The following is an 18,471-nucleotide window of genomic DNA, read 5'->3' on the forward strand; positions in this document are numbered from 1 at the left end:
AGGCTGATTCCTAATACATATTCCTGGTAATTTCTTTGCCAAATATGAATTCATAGGGAAGTAATAACACCTTTTACAAAAATAAATTCCTTCTCAATATTCCTAAGCATGTTCTTTTTGAATATCGTTTTCTATGAAACGTTTTCTATGAATATCGTTTTCTGTTTCACCTTTAAAAGTGAAATAAAGGTCACTATGTTCAGTAGAAACCTTGGTTCTTTGGTGTTGAACCTCTAAACTACTCTAGGATCATTTAACATGGCATGGGTTTCCAGACAGACCCACACAACTTCTAGCTTTACAAGCTGTTATTCTTCTTAAAAAGAATTTGTCCTCCAGAGACTGTTGTTCACAGGGCTAATAAGTTAGATCAACTGTAAAGTATCAGGTCAGCACAGCATGGAGGCCAAAGATACAAGGTCTGAAGTCAGATGCCTGGATTCGAGTCTTACTCTGCCAATTCCTAACTGTGTTCTCAGTCAAGTCAACTTGTGTCTCACTTTCCTCATTGGTAAAATGAGGTTATGCTGGTATCAAATACATCGAGATGCTGTGAAGATCAAATAAGTTATAACACATACAGAGCTTAGAACAATGCCCAATATATGCCAAGCACTAAATAAATGTTAGCTAGTAGTAATATAGCTCTGATATATGGTTCATGCTCAATAAATAGTATTAACTACACAAAGGAGCTTGTCTCTGTCTAGTTAAGCTTAAGATATCTGAAAGAATTCTCAAGGTTGTTCTAGAAAATAGAGAAGACACTGAAAACACCAAGAATGTGAGGGTAGGATATGTATCTTCAGGTGTTCCATGCCAGCAGTATGAGCTATTACTCTACATTCCAAGAGGGAAGCCAGACTCTCTTCTAGAGAAGGAGACACACATCCCAAACCCTGGATTGTCTTCTGCTCAGAGGATTTTGGTTAATCAGAGGATGTTTATTTTGCAAGTCATTTTTTACAGTTTGATTTTTCCAGATGCCATGCAGCAACATATCTTTTAATGAAGATGCTAAAACACGGCTCTTTACAATAAATCCAATTTTTTTTAAAAAGTCTCTTGCAATGGGTCTTTATCAATGAAAATGGCTCACAATACCTAGTCAGGTGTGTTCCAAAAGGGTTTTCATTGTCTTGTGTTTACCTGTCCCATATGTTTTTGGGGACCTTCATAACTCAGACTCAACATACTAATTCCAATTATGCTACATAAAAGGCTTTCTTTATTATAAACAGTATTAAGTCACTAAGTTAGTACCAAAACCAGCATCAGCATTAAGCTGGAAAGACATTTCTTATGGGGAAGCAATTCAAAGATATTGAGGAATTCAAACAGATATTTATACACCCGTGTCCTTAGTAGCATTATTCACAAAAGCCAAAAGGTTTAAAAACCTTATCCCATTGACAAATGGGAAAACAAAGTGTGGTACATACATAAAATGGAATGTTATCCAGTCTTAAGAAGGCAGGACATTCTGATCCATGTTACAGCATGGATGAGCCCTGACAACATTCTGCTAAGTGAAGTAAGCCAGTCACAAAAAGACAAATACTGTATGATTCCACTCATGAGGTCACTAGAAGAGTCAAATTCATGACAACAAAGTAGAACGGTGATTGCCAAGGCCTGGGGGAGGTCGGCATGGGGAGTTAAGTGTCTAATGGGTAAGCAGTTTCAGTTTAAGATGAAAAGGTTCTGGAGACGGATGGTAGTTATGGTTGCACAACAATATGAGAACTTAATACCACTCATAACATGGTTGAAATGGTAAATTTTATGTATATTTTACCACCAAAAAACTATACATATTATTGAGCTCCTGCAATGCATACAAAGGAAAAGGAGGAGCAGGTAGATAACAGTGAACATGGACTAAAGAAACAGTTCATCTAGGTAATTCTGAGCCAGACAGACCATAAGGAGCGATCAACACTGCCTTGTCTTTTAAAAAAGCTCCCATTTCCTTTGTTTCAGCTAAAGAGACTTCACTCCAGTATGAAAGTGTAAAAATTAACCTCCAAAAAAATTAAAGGGGAAAATATTCAAACTCTACTTGTGGGCTTCCCTGGTGGCGCAGTGGTTGAGAGTCTGCCTGCCGATGCAGGGGACACGGATTCGAGCCCTGGTCTGGGAGGATCCCACATGCCGCGGAGCGACTAGGCCCGTGAGCCACAATTGCTGAGCCTGTGCGTCTGGAGCCTGTGCTCCACAACAAGAAAGGCCGCGATGGTGAGAGGCCCGCGCACCGCAATGAAGAGTGGCCCCCACTTGCGGCAACTAGAGAAAACCCTCGCACAGAAACGAAGACCCAACACAGCCATTAATTAATTAATTAATTAATTTTTTAAAAAAAATACTATTAAAAAAAAAAACTCTACTTGTATTTCAAGTCTCAGTTACATAACCCACAAGTTTTGTTGGGTAACTTTGGTATCTTCAGCAGAGCAGCAATAGTAAAAATTACAGGATCCAAAGCTACCATCTCAAAATGGCACTTGAGCCATCCATAATCTTTACTGTCAAAGCAAAGCGTAATAAATTTCACTTAGGTTAATCCCATTAAGATCTAACATTGTTATCCTTTTTAAGTGAAAATATATTTAATTAGATCATAGCCACGAAGAAGCAGTCTGGTTCTGCCACTTCAGTATCCGTTTCTCAGGTTGTATGGACATGATATGAACATGGATAGAACTACTTGCTTCTGGTACTTCATTTTGTCTTTCTTTCTCTTTACCCCTTCCTGCAGCCTTCCTTATTGAAATGTTCTACTACCTTGCTATCATAGAGCTTTTAAGGGGACAGAGCTCTTTGGAAGTGAGGAAGATCAAATATTCTCCATTCCTCCCACATCCCTCATGACACACCTTCAGTGACAGATGTTTCAAAAAAGAGCCCTTCTGTAATGAATCCTGAGAAGTCAGCCTGCTGCAGATCTGACCATCTATTTCTTCTGAAACACTAAATTTATGCTAACTGGGCAAAATGTCTTTCTCCCTAGAAAAGAATAAAAACATACATTGTTAATTTGACCTCAGGATTGACGATAAATAGAAAATGAATGATTTCATGAGCAGAAAGATGGACTGAACAGCGGACAGTCCTGTACTGATTTTGATAAAGCAGATGTCTTACTAAGGAGGTTATATTTTTGTAAGAAATAGAAAACAGGAGGTAGTGTGATATAATTGTTGCATTTGGGGAGTGCTAGAAACCAGGATGATCAAAATCAGCTCATGGGAAGTCTCTAACAGGTCTCTAATTCAATTCATGTGTCTGCATGAAACACTATCTCTACTTGGTAGAGTCAACCCCTGGGCATTTGTGTACTCATCTGATTTAGTATGATCTGGAAGGATAAACACAAAAAGTTTCAATAAATTTGAATTATTTTTGATTCTTCAAAGGTAAGTTATTTATTTCATCCTGATAAGTTCTGCTGGAATTAAAAACAGGTGGCATATGAATATCCAGTAACACTGGCAGCGAGTCTGCATATCAACAGAAAACAGAAATTTTCTAATCACATCAATCATATATTGTAACCACATGAAAATTACCCCTTTCAACTGCTTAGTGAGAAACATTATTTAAAAGGTCTAAGAATCATCATCAAGGCCAACACCTCCATAACCTGCAGTGTAGTGATGAGTACACAGAACGGCTGGGGAAATACAAAAATGTTTATTTTCCTAAAAAGCACGTTAAATAGTCGACTGTGACCAATCAAGTTTTAAACGTCTGCTGTCAATTAAGAATAAATTCCTGAATTGATTAAATTTTTCTCCCATTCTGAACAATGAAATTGGGTCTTTATTTCTGCCACATCTGCCATCAGCAAGGAGAAGGGCATGAAATCAAATAAGCACTGGCGTCAAGAAAAGCTTACCTCCTCCCCATATTTTTTACTGGAAAAAAAATTTGTTTTCCAGTGAGATATTTCACTTAAAAAAAAATCTGTTTCTACTCAAGGCTAGAGTTCTATTTATTTTTAAAATGAGGCACACGAAACCTCCCAAGTGCAACTCAGATTTACATCTGGCTAATCCTCCAAATGTGACCGACCAAGTTCATGCTGTTTATTGCTAATGAGTTCTGTGATTTTTTGGATAACACGTGTCAGAGATAGCAAATTAACTACTGCTAGTCAGCAGCAAGCAAGCAAAAGATGTCTTGGGAAGCTAGTGAGAGCAAACCCTGCAAGTCAATTTCTAATCGCACTTGCCAGAAATTTGGTGGGGGGAGGTGATAAACCCTGCCAAAAAAAAAAAAAAAGTGGTAGAACTTGTTTCCCTTTCCTTTTTCCATGGAATATTTCAACACTCAACCAACAAACACAGCTCAGTCTTTCCTTTCGGTTAACTTCGGGACTGCAAGGAAGGAATGCCTCACACTGCAAAATGTCTATCAGTACCTCTGACTTCCTTCCCTGGAGCTCTATCCACTCACATAGAGAGAACCACAGAGGTGAGAGGGGATGTCATTTACATGCAATAGAAAAAGTCTCTTCCAACACACCTACAGATGAGTAGACAAACTTCAGTCAAGTCCCCTGGCCTAGAACAATCTGGCCAAAAATACTGTGCAACAGATCAGCACCAGATGAAAACAAAAACAAAAACAAAAAAGTGAAAGACTGGCAGAAGAACACTTCCCCAAATCAGGTCGCTAATAGCTTAAGACTCACAGTTTGAAAAGCACTTACTCATTTGGGGGTAGGACCCCTGAAAATGTACTCTTGCAGGATCCTGTACCTTCTTTCTCATCTGAGTCCCAAACCAAACCTGTCTTTACTAGTGGTGCTGAACCAGGACTGCAATTAGAATCACCTGGAGAGCCTTCAAACCAAGGTGGCGCTGAGACCCTTTGCATTCACCTCCCTCCACCCCTACCCCCAACTCAGTTGAAACTGGAATCTCCTGAAGACAGGCCAGGGGACCAGTGTTTCTTAAAAGCCTCCCAGGTGACTCCACTACACAACCAGTAGATGAGAACCACAGCTTTAGAAGTATGCTCTTTACAAAAGCATCTAGTTTCTCTACCAAATCCACTCAAAGACATGAGAGCTCTAATCCCACCCAGGCTGTCCTGTTCCAGAAAGTTCTGGTCATTACTTCCACCGCCTGCGACCACTCGCACTTCCTAACGTGGGAGCAGGCTGAGTTTGAAGCTCTCCACAGCTAGAGGCGGGCGCAGGCTTGGGACCCGCCCCAGGACGCGATGAAACGCCGGACTCCATCTTGGGGATTAAAAAGCAAAAGCTTGGGGAGTAGGAGGTACAAACTATGGGGTATAACATAGGCTCAAGGATGTATTGCACAACAAGGGAATAGACAATGTTATAATAACTAGGTGGAAAGTAACCTTTAAAAATTGTATAATTTTTTTAATTTAATAAAATACAATAAAAACGAAAAGCAAAACTCCCATTTCTCTGTGCTCACACAGCGCTTCTGGTGCCAAATGTGTGGGGTTTTTCCACACCAAGCAATTTTCCAATTCTCAACGGACACGGAGTGGGTGTCCTATAACTTAATTCAATTCTGACACTAACTGCCTGAAGTTAACACAGACCTCGCTAGCTAAGGGCTCAGGCCCGCAAGGCAGTTCGCTCCCCATTGCAGACGCCAATTCCAAGTCCAGGCTGTGGCCTGGGCTTCCGACCCACCAGCTATAAATCAGGGGTTCCCACGACCCCTCCCTCAGGTTCCACAATTTAGTAGAACAGCTCAGGAAAACAGTTCACTTACCGGACTACTGGTTTATTATCAAGGGTACAACCCAGGAACAGTCAGCCAAATGGAAGAGACGCACACGGCAAGGTGTGACGGCTCCACGCTCCCCCCAGAACGCCAACCTCCCACCACCTCCACGTATTCAACTCAACTACTCACCAAGCCCCCGCCTTATAGGGCTTTTAAGGGCGGTCTCCTTACGTAAGCACGTAAGCACGTAAGCAGGCGAGCACGATTGATTGCATCATTGGCCACAGCTGAGGAACTCAACCTCCAGCCCCACTCGCCTTCCTGGAGGTCAGGGGGCGGGGCTAAGAGTGTCAATTCCCTAATTAGAAGGTTGGTTCCCCTGGCAACCCGCCTCCATATTTAGGGGCTTTCCAAATTCACCTCATTAACATAAACTCAGCCGTGGTTGAAAGCGGCTTGTTCTGAATAACAAAAGATGGTCTTCTCACCTCCACCACTCCAGAGCTGTTGCAGGTTATTTGGACAATAACCAAATATTAGAACAAAAGATGCTCCTATTATTCATCTCTTCGGAAATTACAGGGCGTTTAGGAGCTCTGGCCAGGAGCCAGGGACAAAGACCAAAAAATGTATTGCTATTACATCACAGCAATCCAGGTGTAAGTATACCATCTTAGGTATTCTCAGGGTCTCAGGATATGTTGCTGTGTTAAACACAAAGACAAATTAAAATTGAGTAGAGCGCATACATTTTTTATTTTCCTTGGGCCAGTGGTTCTAACTCTACCAGATAGTAGAATCACCTGGAGAGCTTGTTAAAACACCCCACCCGCAAAGTTTCTGATCCAGTCCTTCCCGGTAGAGTCCAACTATTTGCATTTGTAACAAATTCCCTGGTGATGCTAATGCCGCCGGTCTCACTACACTTCTGGCACGTCCAAATACTCGAACTACCAAAGATTGGTTTTTGTTTTTATTTTTTGTAATTTTTCCCCCAGTTTTATTGAGATAATTAACATACAGCCCTGTATAAGTTTAACATGTACAGTATAATGTTGTGACTTACGTATACTGTGAAATGATGACCACAATAAGTTTACTTAACATCCAGTTAACACCCATCATCTCATATAGGTACCCAAAAAAAAAGAGAGAAAATATTTTTTCCTTGTGATAACTCTTGGGATCTACCTTAACACCTGTCAATTATACCCTACAGCAGTGTTAACTACAGCCCTCCTGTACTACCTTACATCCCTAAGAGATCGGTTGTTCCAGTATCTGTCTCTCTAATAATATTGAACATTGACTAGATATTTTATGAAAGGAATTATTGTTAACTATTGTTTTAGGTGTGAAAATAGTGTTGTATTTATGTTTTGAAAAACAAAAAGTTCTTATCTTTAAGAGATACATATTGAAAAAATAATCTTTTTTTTTAAACATTACAGATAGAGTTGATATCCACCCTGCACCCAGCCACCCTCCTCACGGGCAACCCTTGTCCTGAAGGCAGGATTTACCATCCCCATGCATGTCTTATGTCATAACAGCGTGCGTGTACGAATGTATACAAATAAAACCAAAAATGTGATAGACTAAAAGCATAAAAAAGAAACAAAGGAAAGCAAAATGGAGAACAGACAAGGGAATGGTGGCCCTTAGGATCTTTGGGGCAGCCCAGAAACGAGCAAGAGACAAGCGGTAACCACTGAGGGAGTTAGGGATTTGTCTGGAAATCTTCCCCATCCAGGAAGTCTCTTACCTGACCACGGTGGGCGCTGACACTTCTGTAGTCACCGGAGAGTACTAGGAGAGAAAAGGAAACTGAGTCAAAAGTTGTAAAAAGAAGGAGCACACAGCAGAGTAAGGTTTCAGAACACAGTTTTGTCTCCCTTGAAGGTTCCTAGAAGAAAATCTGAAAAGCTGATTATTTCTCAAACTAGAGCCCTAAGACCAGCCTTGGACTTGACTGCCCTGGAGCCATGCCAGGGACACACTCCAGAGGGCTAAGCCCTCCTCCTACCTGGAGTAAACCTGGAAGCATCCAGCGAGGCACGGTTTTAGCGCCAGCTCTGCTAGTCCTACGCTAAGGCACTGCAAGCACGTCACTCCCCCTCTCTGGGCCCAGACTTCATTACCTGGAAAATGAAGGGTTTTTAGATGTTCTCCAGAGTGACTCCCAAACCTGACAGTACAAAGCTACACTGGAAAAGACTAGTCCTGGGATGTAATCAGAAGAAAAGAAGGGAGCTAATGACAGTATACATGCTAGACCCTAGATAGTCCTTTTCTATAGCTTATTTCATTTAACCTCTAAAACGCTTTAGTAAGGCTAGTCTTGATAGCAACAGAAGGCTGTGGTTGAGGGTGTGCAGGAACGTGCCCAAGGTCACAGATCCAGCAGTAGCAAAGCCATAGATCAAAACCAGGAGCTGGCTGACCCCGAAGGGGAACTTCTTCCCACGACACCCTCGGTGATTTACCGAGGGCCATCCTGTTGCTGGTAGCGTCACATCAAAGCCACCATGAACTTTGACTCCAGGACTTAAAAAGACATGCAAGATTACATCAAGGGTTAAGTTTGTTTTCTGGGCCCAGACTTATCTTTTCAAACTATCTGATATTTTGTGAAAATGCTCTTGACTACAAAATAATTGCCCAATAGAATGCCCAGGAAAATTAGCTTATATTTCTAATGTTTTTACTTAAAAATCTGTATTTTCCTTTCTCTAATATCCCTCATTTAACAGAAAAACATAGTTTATACCAGCAGGTTATGTCTGGCTACAACAAGGAAGAAGCTTGGAGGTTTTGATCTTGCTTAAAATTTTTAGAGGCAACATCCCCAAATTACTTATTTTCTCAGCACCTTTTTCCAAAAGCAAAGTTCTTGGCAAGTCATGAAAGATTCAGCTATTTCACATCGTGGCTATTTTTTTTAAGGAGCAATAATTTTCTAGGGATTAGAAATACGACACTCCTATTAGGCCAAGGCAGTGAAGCAGCTTCAGGGGGCGAATGCATTGCATAAAGCAACTGTCTGGCTCTCTGGGTTCAAGGTCATTCTTCCTTCCTTATAGGGATTCACATAATTGGCTACGCACATTCATCCAGTGAATCAGGTGGCAAGACAACCGATTAGATAGATCAGTGGTCTGATGTAGGACACAGCTGCTCTGCTCCCTCCAGGCTTAAAATAATTCAGCACTATCAACCTCCCCCATTACGTACAATTAATTTTATGAATAGACAGATAGATAAATAGATATGTATAACTGAATCACTTTGCTGTACACTTTGCTAACACAACATTGTAAATCAACTGTACTTCAATTTTTAAAATAAATAAATAAATAAGCTTTTTAAATTTTTAAAAATATTCTGAAATAAGAAAAAGAAGCATGGGTAAATAAAATGGCCGAAACACACCACGCACAGCAGAAAATACCAAATGTGCACAGGATACGAGCTTCCCCGAGTGCTCATTGACTCCGAGGTGCTAATAAGGGAGTTCTGCAAAGCCTGCACTAAAAAGTACCCTACATTTAGCCAGCCGTAACCCCAGTCCAAACTCTTCTCCCATACCACAGCAGGTGGGCCTTACTAATTGGAACGTGCAGATCATGTGGCCTGGAAGGTTTGGGCAGCACACACCACCAGAGAGCCCTGAATTACACACACACACACCTCACTCAGATTTTTAGTTCTTACGAAATCTAAATATGCACAATAAGTGTAGTTTTAAAAATGAAAGGATGTGTTTGTATGATGGTTTAAAAAAAAAAAGGTGAGGATGGTTTTCGTAAGCACAAATTTCCCCATCAGACTGGTGGTAATGACCCAAGATGGAAACAACAAAGATGCCTGGTGAAAAGGGACCCTCTAATCACATTAGCTTTTAGTTCTAAAGGAAGATGGTTGCTCTGAATTTCCCTTTATACAAAGCAACTTCAAAAAAATTCCTATTTTCTTAGTACATCTTTATGTAGGAAAGTCTGCGAGCCTTTGAAGCCTCAACACTAAACAAACAAGAGTCTTTACAAGTCCTGTCTGACCACCCACGGAGAATCAAATAGTATTTTTTCTCCAGTAGGCCACCCCAGGATACCACGAATAACAAGGAAAAGGAGGAATTCATCTTGTAACGAGGATGTATTTTTTTAGTGTCGTTATTACACTGTTTTAATCTAAATATTTTGGTATATTTTTCACTAGCAAAGCCAAAGGACATCTAATTATTCGTCTATCTAGGTAGAAGTTTTGAAATAGCAGAAAATAGGTTAAAACCAAGGGAACAGCAGAGAGGAGGAAGATTAAGGAATTTTCTTCTCAAAATCCCAAGAATCGAGCAGGGATTTTTAAAGTGCTGATGTTCAGAATGGCAGGACGGTGGAGCCAGGGCCTGGGTGTTCCTTAGGACAGAAGCCCTGGGATTAAAACTCTCAAGGGCTTAGACTGCCGGAAGCATTTGGGGAGGGAGTTTCTTCAGCATCACACTGAAGAGCTTAGTTGCATGAAAGTATTTTAGAATCATAGGAAGGTCTTACCGTCATAAACATCCTGAAATGTACTCCTTTAATCATGTCCCATCCCTGCACAAAACCTCCATTTGGGCCAAATAAAGACCAGATCCTGTAGCCAGACACTAGGGAGTCTCTCCTATCAGACCCCAAACTGTCTTCCCGGGCTTGGTTTCTACTACTACCCCTGAGGCTCACGGTGCTCCAGGCCCCCTGCCGTCCCTGCTGTTCCTCCCGTGTGCAGGCACTTCCACCCAGCCACGCCGATGGGGATGGTCTTTTATTCACCTGAAGTGCCCAGCCGTCCTCATCTCTCTACTGACTCAAACTTCAAGACAGAAGGATGAAATCGGCGTTAAGAGCCCTCCTCCTGGATCACAGCTCTGCCTCTAAACAGCCCGGTGGCTTTGGACAAGTGACTTCAACTCATTCCCCGCCTCAGTTTCTTCATCTGCTAAATGGGGATGATAAAGGCTATCTCGTTGTGAATTATAAGTGAGACCAAGATGATAATCAACACATGCTCATCAACTTAGTGTTACTTCCCCCCCCAAACTAAATGCCCCCATCCTCTTAACCCCCAAGCCTTCCTTAACACCTGCAGCCAAAAATAATCTCTCCCGTCTCTAAATTCCCCTCCCAATTTAACTCAGCTGTGCTGGGTTCCTGCGACCCCTCTAACTGCATTATCACTACCCCTCTAATGTCACCACACTTACCACACTGTGTGCTTTTGGGGGGAGGCGGGACCCAGGTTTAATTCATGTTTGTATTCGTTCCACTGTCTTACATATAATCGAATTATAAGAAGCTCAGGATTCTAGAATTAACAGGACCCTTTAAATGATCTAGACAAAATGATCTAGTTTTCTTATTCTATAGATAAGAAAACTGAACAGGGACTTCCCTGGTGGTCCAGTGGTTAAGACTCCACGCTTCCAATGAAGGGGGCATGAGTTCGATCCCTGGTCTGGGAACTAAGATCCCACATGCCGTGCAGTGTGGTCAAAAAAAAAAACAAAACTGAATAACCACACTATTGGTGAAGCGATAGAACCTCTTCCTATATGACAAACTCGAACGGGTGGATGGATGAACGGATGGGCAAATGAACATAGGGACAGACCAACCAGCCATCAGCTACAGCTTTCAAGATACTGTCAGCAATTCAAACCCGAGGAGGTAGTGAGCTAACCCACCATATAATACCCCCCTCATCACTCAGGCTTTCTTCATCTACCAAAAAGCTTTCAATGCCATTCATTTCTTTAAAATTCTTTATGATATACAGATCAAGAAGATTCACCACGCCAGAGGATTTGAAATCGTATTCCTCATCAACAGCAGGATCTCTTAGTTAATTTACAATCTGACTGTATTCAAAACTTTTCAGGTAAACAGCAGCCCGCCCACCACCTGATGTATCTGATTCATGCCACGACTTTTACTGAAAGCCCGTCCCATGTTGCCAGTCACAAGCCTGTTCCCACAGGAAGCCCACAGACGGACCATCCCTGCGAAGAGCTCAGAACACGATGTCATTTCTTGCTCCTCTCCTCCATTCTGCCGCCTCCATCTGTCCCTCCATTTATTCAGTGATGTGCAGTCCCAGCATGATAAACCCCATCACAGAGATAACGAGAGGAATTATGGAAAGGCAGATTGCAAAGCACTTGGCAAACCCTTAAGTCGGAAGGTTTTGGATATAGGAGCCCATTCCCCTTCACTCTGTAAGGTTCAGGAAACACAGCAGTCCTCTCAGATGGCAGGAAGCTCTGAACTAAGACCCGGGGCATAGGAAGAATTCTCCAGAATGCCTCCCCAAGAAGCCAAGTGACTGACAGGAAGCAGCCTCGGGAAACATTCTGTAGCGTTGCTGCACCATATTTTAAAATGCCCACCTCTCTCCATACCTCTTAGAGCTTTTAAACGCACTGATTGTGCGATGTGGGGAATAGACCAAGTAGAAAATATTTGGTGTAGGATGGCTGGAACCGGAGTTTAGATGTGGAAAGCCAGTTCAGAGCAATTGAAGATAACACACAAAACAAACTGCCATAGCACTGAGCTATCACTGTCCTTTCCCTTGTAAGGTTCTGGCTTCTCCAGGAGCATGTGAGGCAAAACTCAAGGAGGCCTTCCCTGTTGCACAGGATCTGTCTGAGAGAATGATGATGGTGGTCCAAATGTCAGAACATGTCTGTAGACACTCCACCTAACCCCGCACTACTGGTGACACCCCTATCCCCACACTCTGCTTTATTTCTTTATGGCATTTATTGTTACCTGACATTAAATTGTATCTCTTTTTATTTTCACCATTGCCAGTCTCCCCTGCCAAAACATAAGCTTCTTTAGGGCTTGACTCTGTTTTCTTCACATCTATATTCCCCACACTTATAAGAGCATCTGACGCAAAATAGGTGGTGAATGAATATCTCTTAAATGAATAATTGAGATCCACTTCCCAGATCAGAAACCTATTCACGTAGACCCATGGTTACTAAGTTACCAACAACAACGGTTTCTCTCTCCCAATACAATAGTATTGGGTTTAACCGTCACACTCACTTTGACCCTGCCCTCTCTCTACTAATACCTGAGGAAAGTCAGCAATAAACCCAGAGAATGAAAGAGGTGCTTCTAGTAATTCTACTGGGATAGCAGGTGTTCAATGGGAGTGTCGGACAAGCCAGAGTGTAGAGTCACTTTAACCCTAAAGTAAAACCAGACCTGAGGAGGGACACCATTGACCATGGTTACTGGACTATTCCAGATGCAAAGGGCACAACTTGTTTCTGGGAACAAATGGGCCTACAACTGATGGATGACATTCCGCCTCTGGCAGAGAGGAAACCACGAGGGGTGATACTTTTTTCCTGTGGCCACAAGGGCCCCACTGCCATCCAGAGTGTAGGACAAAGTTAGAGTTGCCCTAAGGAAGACTACATTGGGGACAGAGGCAAAAATCAGGTCGGAGGGCTTCATTTTAGAAGAAAATGTGCTTGTTGACCAATATATAGTGTAAAAAGTTCTCACTGAACAGAGCTCTATGATTCAAATAAAAAAGAACGTTTTAAAAATAAAAATACATATTTAAAATCACAGTCATTTGTGCATGCAAAATCTCTTTTAAAAGTATAACAAACTATATACCTTGTATATATTTTCTTCTATTATGAATCATCTCTTCTGCAAAAACTAGAATTAGGGTAACTATTGACTAGCAACATACAGGTTTTTCAGGATTTTCAATTCGAAATTACTGTTACTTTTCACAAGCACATGTGGGCAGAGTAGAATTTCAGCTCAGTTGCAATATACTACCTGAGAGAAATTTTTCTTCATTGTTCTTGCTACTTCAAGAATAACTCAACAATGAAACAACCACATACTGGATTCTACTATCTCTTCCCCCAAAGTGAGAAATTTTTCTCAACAAAATTGCTTTAAATGAATACATTTTAAACAATAATAAACCGCAATACTGCTGAAGCTTATATTCATCCTATGGACAGGATAGCCCATTGATATGCTTTTCCACTAAATGGGTAAGAAAATGCAATATGCACATGAGAAAATGTTGTAGGTTTTCCCCTTCTGTCCATAAGCAAGCCTCAGTTTCCTCACATACAAAAATGCTGATGTGAGGTCCTTCTACCTTCCCTGAAATGGTCTCTGTATGTGTGAAGGAAAAGAATGGTATCTTCACAGCCTAGAAGAGAAGCAGGCACTAAAGAAGTAGTTGAGGAAGGGAGAAACTTAAAGGGGAAGGAAAGGAAGGGAGTTGGGACTGACCTAAAAGACTGAGCAGGGTAGGCAGACAGCAAAGCCAAGACAGGATTCTGCCACAAATGACCTTTCACCCTCTAATCACAGGGAACATTTCAGACACCTTCAAACCAGGGACCAGTTTCCTAGCAGAAGGCCAGAACACTCCCGGAAGACCAGTTGAGCCATTTTTCCTTTTTCTTCAAGAACAGCAGTAGCATCTGCCAAAATACGTCCTCGACCGGCCCATCCATCTTTCCCCTCCCCCTCTCTGAGCTCTCCTCTATCCATCATGCTCAACAAACCCCTCTGCTTCTCACTCTCGTCCCCGTTTCAATCATCATCAACAACAACAAAGACATGTGCGAGGGCTTGTGGACATGTGGCCCCGTGCCAAACACTGAACAAACAAGCGGAAGTTAACAGACTCACTCCCATCTTTGAGGAGCTTACCGAAGAGAATACAGTTGGGTTTTACAAATTTTACCACCAGAAAAAACTCCGGGTCCATGCCCTATTAACAGCAGGTCTGTGGCTTTGGGTACAAAGAGTAGCATGTATTATAAGGCCCTGTAAATCAAAGTGAGTTCTCTCCCACCCAAGCTCTGTCTGCCCATATAAGCACAAAGTGGATGTCTAAACCAGGAAAGCAACTCTTTTCGAGGAATGTCTTCCTTTCTTCTTTTTCCAATGCGCTGGATTTGTTGTTGCAATCCTGAAATAGCACGATCTTGTTCAGGACACAGCCAACCAGGGCTCAATGAATATCTGAACCATGTCTTACTTGCACACATTAAGTAATTATATCCCAAGATGTTTATGCTGGACACACCGCTCAGAAAAATGTTCACGTGCAAAAAAAAAAAAGGTTAAATGGAAAACAGAAAGGAGGCACAATGATTTCTGCATTTCGAGAGCAGAGGAGTCTTCCTCTGAGTAAATGCATATGTTAAAAGTTGTTTTTTTCCTCCAGACATTTCTATTCTCATGTTTTAAAATACCATAAGCTCTGAATGATCTTAGTCCAGAAAATAAAAATTTCTGGGATTTTCTTATAAAGAAGTTCAAATTGTAGAAGAACATTTGATATTTTCAGTTTTCCTGAAGATCAGAAGGACTTTCAGAATAATGCATTTTTCCCTCAACAAAGGGCATCTGCAAAGCTTAGCCTGCTGAAAAGAATCATTCTGACAGTCTTAATGTATTCTTTTCAGGAAAGCCCTGCTCAGAGAATTCCACAGAAAAATAACATCAGTACCCCAGGAAAGCATCCATCTAAATCATTATAGCTTCTTGTAAATAGATGAGGCCAGAGGATTTTCAATATATTTGAGGTATTAGACTGAGAGGGGAATAGGAGTGATCATCCTGAATATTATATATTTTTCACTTTTTCCTGATGGACCAATATTAAAACAAATATTTGAAAGATTTGCCAGTCTTTCAAAGAACATCTCACAAGAAAGCCCACTTTCAGAATCCTGCTGGAAGACAAAAATATCCCTAAGGTAGGAAATATAGAGTTACATCACCGTTGTATTGGAGATGTATTGGAGAACAATAACCCCAATAACAAGAATTGTTATAGCACAATATTAATAGAACAAGCCCCCTTACATCCAGGGCCCAGACTATTTTGTAAACACTCTTTCTTGTTGGGATGATACTACCAGGGAATGAGAATAAGAGGAATTTTCATGACTCGTCTCAGGTCACTGGTCAGCTGGAGTGGTAGACAAGATGTAAATACTTGATTGTGGCCTGCTGACCTGAAACATCAACCACATACCTTTCAAGTAATAATCTAAAGAATCCTAATTCCAAGCCATTTTCAAGGAGACCCATATTAGTCCTTCCATTAAATTCTGATTTTTGCTCCTTTTTCTCTATTTCCATTACCACCCACCATAGTACAGGTAAGGCATAGGATTACAGGAAAGTTCCTAAGTGGTCTCCCCGGCTGCAACCAATCTCTCTCTGTCTCTGTCTCTCTCTCGCTCTCTTTCTTACATCCTTTGAGTACAGAATAGAAAGCAAAGCTTCCTCAAACACTGGTTTTATCATATCCTGCCCCAGAACAGGAAGCAAGTTCCCCACTGCCTATCAGAATATGTAAAGTTCTCAACCATCAATCTCATTCCTCACCACTCACCTGATGCAGAGAAATCTCCAGTTCTCCCCCTGCTTCCCCTGACATGTTTATTCACCCTTCAGTTCTCTGCCACCCATACTTTCTACTCACCTAGGTTTCCTCAATACACATCCAGTGATCAAGCTACCAGAATGGAAAAGCATCTTGGAGCCCACTTGGTCCAACCCGGCTGCCCTCTCCACACAGCCGACCATATGGACATCCAACGTCTCCTTCACATTTTCAGGGATGACGGAGTCACTGCTCTGAAAAACAGTGCCCTGTCAGACATTTTAATTGTGAGAAAACTCTTATTTGCGCTGAATTCTTGTATGTTCACTGGTACATACTGGGGAAGGATGACAAGGGTTTGGCCAGTGCTGACCAGCTTGAGGACTCTCGGCTCAGGCCCCTGCCCAGGGTTGTGTAGCATGGACGTGTAGGACAGATGTGTAGCATGCCTATAACCCCTGATGGTAGCCACATGGGGAGATCTATGCTAATAGTATTGGTTACTCTTCTAAAATCTGGTACCCCAAATTGAACACATTCTGCACAGACCATCTCAAATCCAATTTATTTCATCAAGCTTTCCCCCAATAACTAAAGCCCACGCTCATTTTTCCTCTTCCTGATTACTAAGTGCAAAATTTCTGCTCGAACTGAACTTGATATTTGACATCATGACTTCTGACTGTATTTACTTTAGGATTTTCCTAAATGAGCATTTTATTTCATGTGTGTCAGATTTACTTTCCCAAAATGACTACAACTTCATTAGGGGCTACGTATCATTGTCATCATCGTTATACCTACAAGTACGCCCTACAGGTCTGGGCACATATTAGGGCCTCTCAAAAACATCTGCAGAACTGATTCTGCAGCCTCTGAACGGGAAAGCTATGGCTTAGAGGCTATGGTCTGATTCAAAAGATATAAACCTCACCTGAAGAGGAAGTTTATCATTCTGCCTGTTTATTCAGGCAGAATCTAAACAATGACACAGACTTTCAGACTGGAAAACTTAGTACAAATAAACGCTTCCAGACAGGTCCATATTGGGAAGGAGGGCCGTGGAATTCCTTCTCCTATCTGGGTTATTAGGCCCAGATACTCATCACTCAAGTTATAAACACTATTAAATGATGTTGCATAGTTTTATTTAAAGCTACGTTTGCTTTCAGATTAGACTTTAACATTTAATAAATTTCCCATCAGAATATGGTAAGAGTGAAGAGTATTTTGATTTAAGCTTCATTTCAAGTATGAAACTCAAGCTGTGCTAGTTAAAACAGGCTCTAGCTATAATTCAGCCTCCCAGGAAAGTCAGGACTCTTGGATTCTCCTAATCCTCTTCCTCTAGGGCTGCAAGGCCTGGGAATTGAGTGAATTTACATATTCTTCCTTGACCACAAAGCTAAGTCACAGGGTCCTAGCCAAACTCTTGTCTCACCCCTGTGGATTCGAGCTGACTTGTCCCTGAACGGCTCAGCTCAGAATTCACCTTGGAGAGAGTGAACTTTAAGGTAAGAATCCTGCCACAGAAATAGAGGCAACACCTTCCTTTCCTGGAGAGGAGCCCTAACTCTCTTTTTCCTCCTCTCCCACCTCAAAAGCCCGTACATTTGAAACTCTGATAGATTAATGGGAAGTCGGCACTGGTCCCTCTGGACCTGATCCATTTTTAAGTGAGCTCTGAGAACTTGGACACTTGACAGATCCTAGAAGGATGAAATATGAGGAGAGAAAAGGAAGTTTGACACATGCAGAGAATATGATCTCTGGGGTTGGGGAGAAGCTAAGAGAGGGGAAATATTAAGACAGGATGCAGAATACAAACTTAATTGACTGATAACACCACTGAAGAATAAAGACTGGCTTCTCCGTTAAAGTTTGAAAGTTGAGCAGTTAATATGAACTTGTAACTTTATGCAAAAAAATTCCTATGGCTCAGGGCAGGCGAAGGACTTTAGTGATGCCCTTGAATTCATCTTCACATTCACTCTTCTTGTCCGGTCTCTGCAAGGCAGGTGGAATTAAGAGGGGAAAAGTGATTTTACGTGGATGGTGAAAGATAAGGTAAAAATAATTGCACTGCAAAACAGATTGTTTGCCATTCTTACCTTTATGAATCCCAAGGAAGAAAAAAGTGATAATTTTTATCACTAGGATAGGGGCAAAGCAGGCCTGGGACAAATTTTCAATGCAGATCTTCAGGGGAAAATTAAATCCCAACTCCGTTTCTCTCTCTGAAAATGGTATTTCCATACAAATCTATTCTGTTCATTAAAAGCCAACATTATTCTGAAGCATCACCGATTCATGAGTTTGG

At 41.6% G+C, this 18,471-nt stretch overlaps 1 protein-coding gene across 3 annotated transcripts in view; it reads right to left on the bottom strand.

Annotated features, from left to right (window-relative positions):
- The window catches only part of HDGFL1 (HDGF like 1), a 740,887-nt gene that overhangs the window by 632,187 nt on the left and 90,229 nt on the right, over positions 1 to 18,471 (bottom strand). For all 3 annotated transcript variants that reach the window (XR_014232479.1, XR_014232480.1, XM_082346425.1), the window contains one exon: positions 7,480 to 7,523. The gene's annotated coding sequence lies outside the window, so the exon portion shown is untranslated. The remainder of the gene's footprint in view (positions 1 to 7,479; positions 7,524 to 18,471) is intronic.

Source organism: Balaenoptera borealis (assembly GCF_965194805.1).
Source record: "Balaenoptera borealis genome assembly, chromosome: 12".
In the NCBI taxonomy this organism is placed as follows: domain Eukaryota; kingdom Metazoa; phylum Chordata; class Mammalia; order Artiodactyla; family Balaenopteridae; genus Balaenoptera; species Balaenoptera borealis.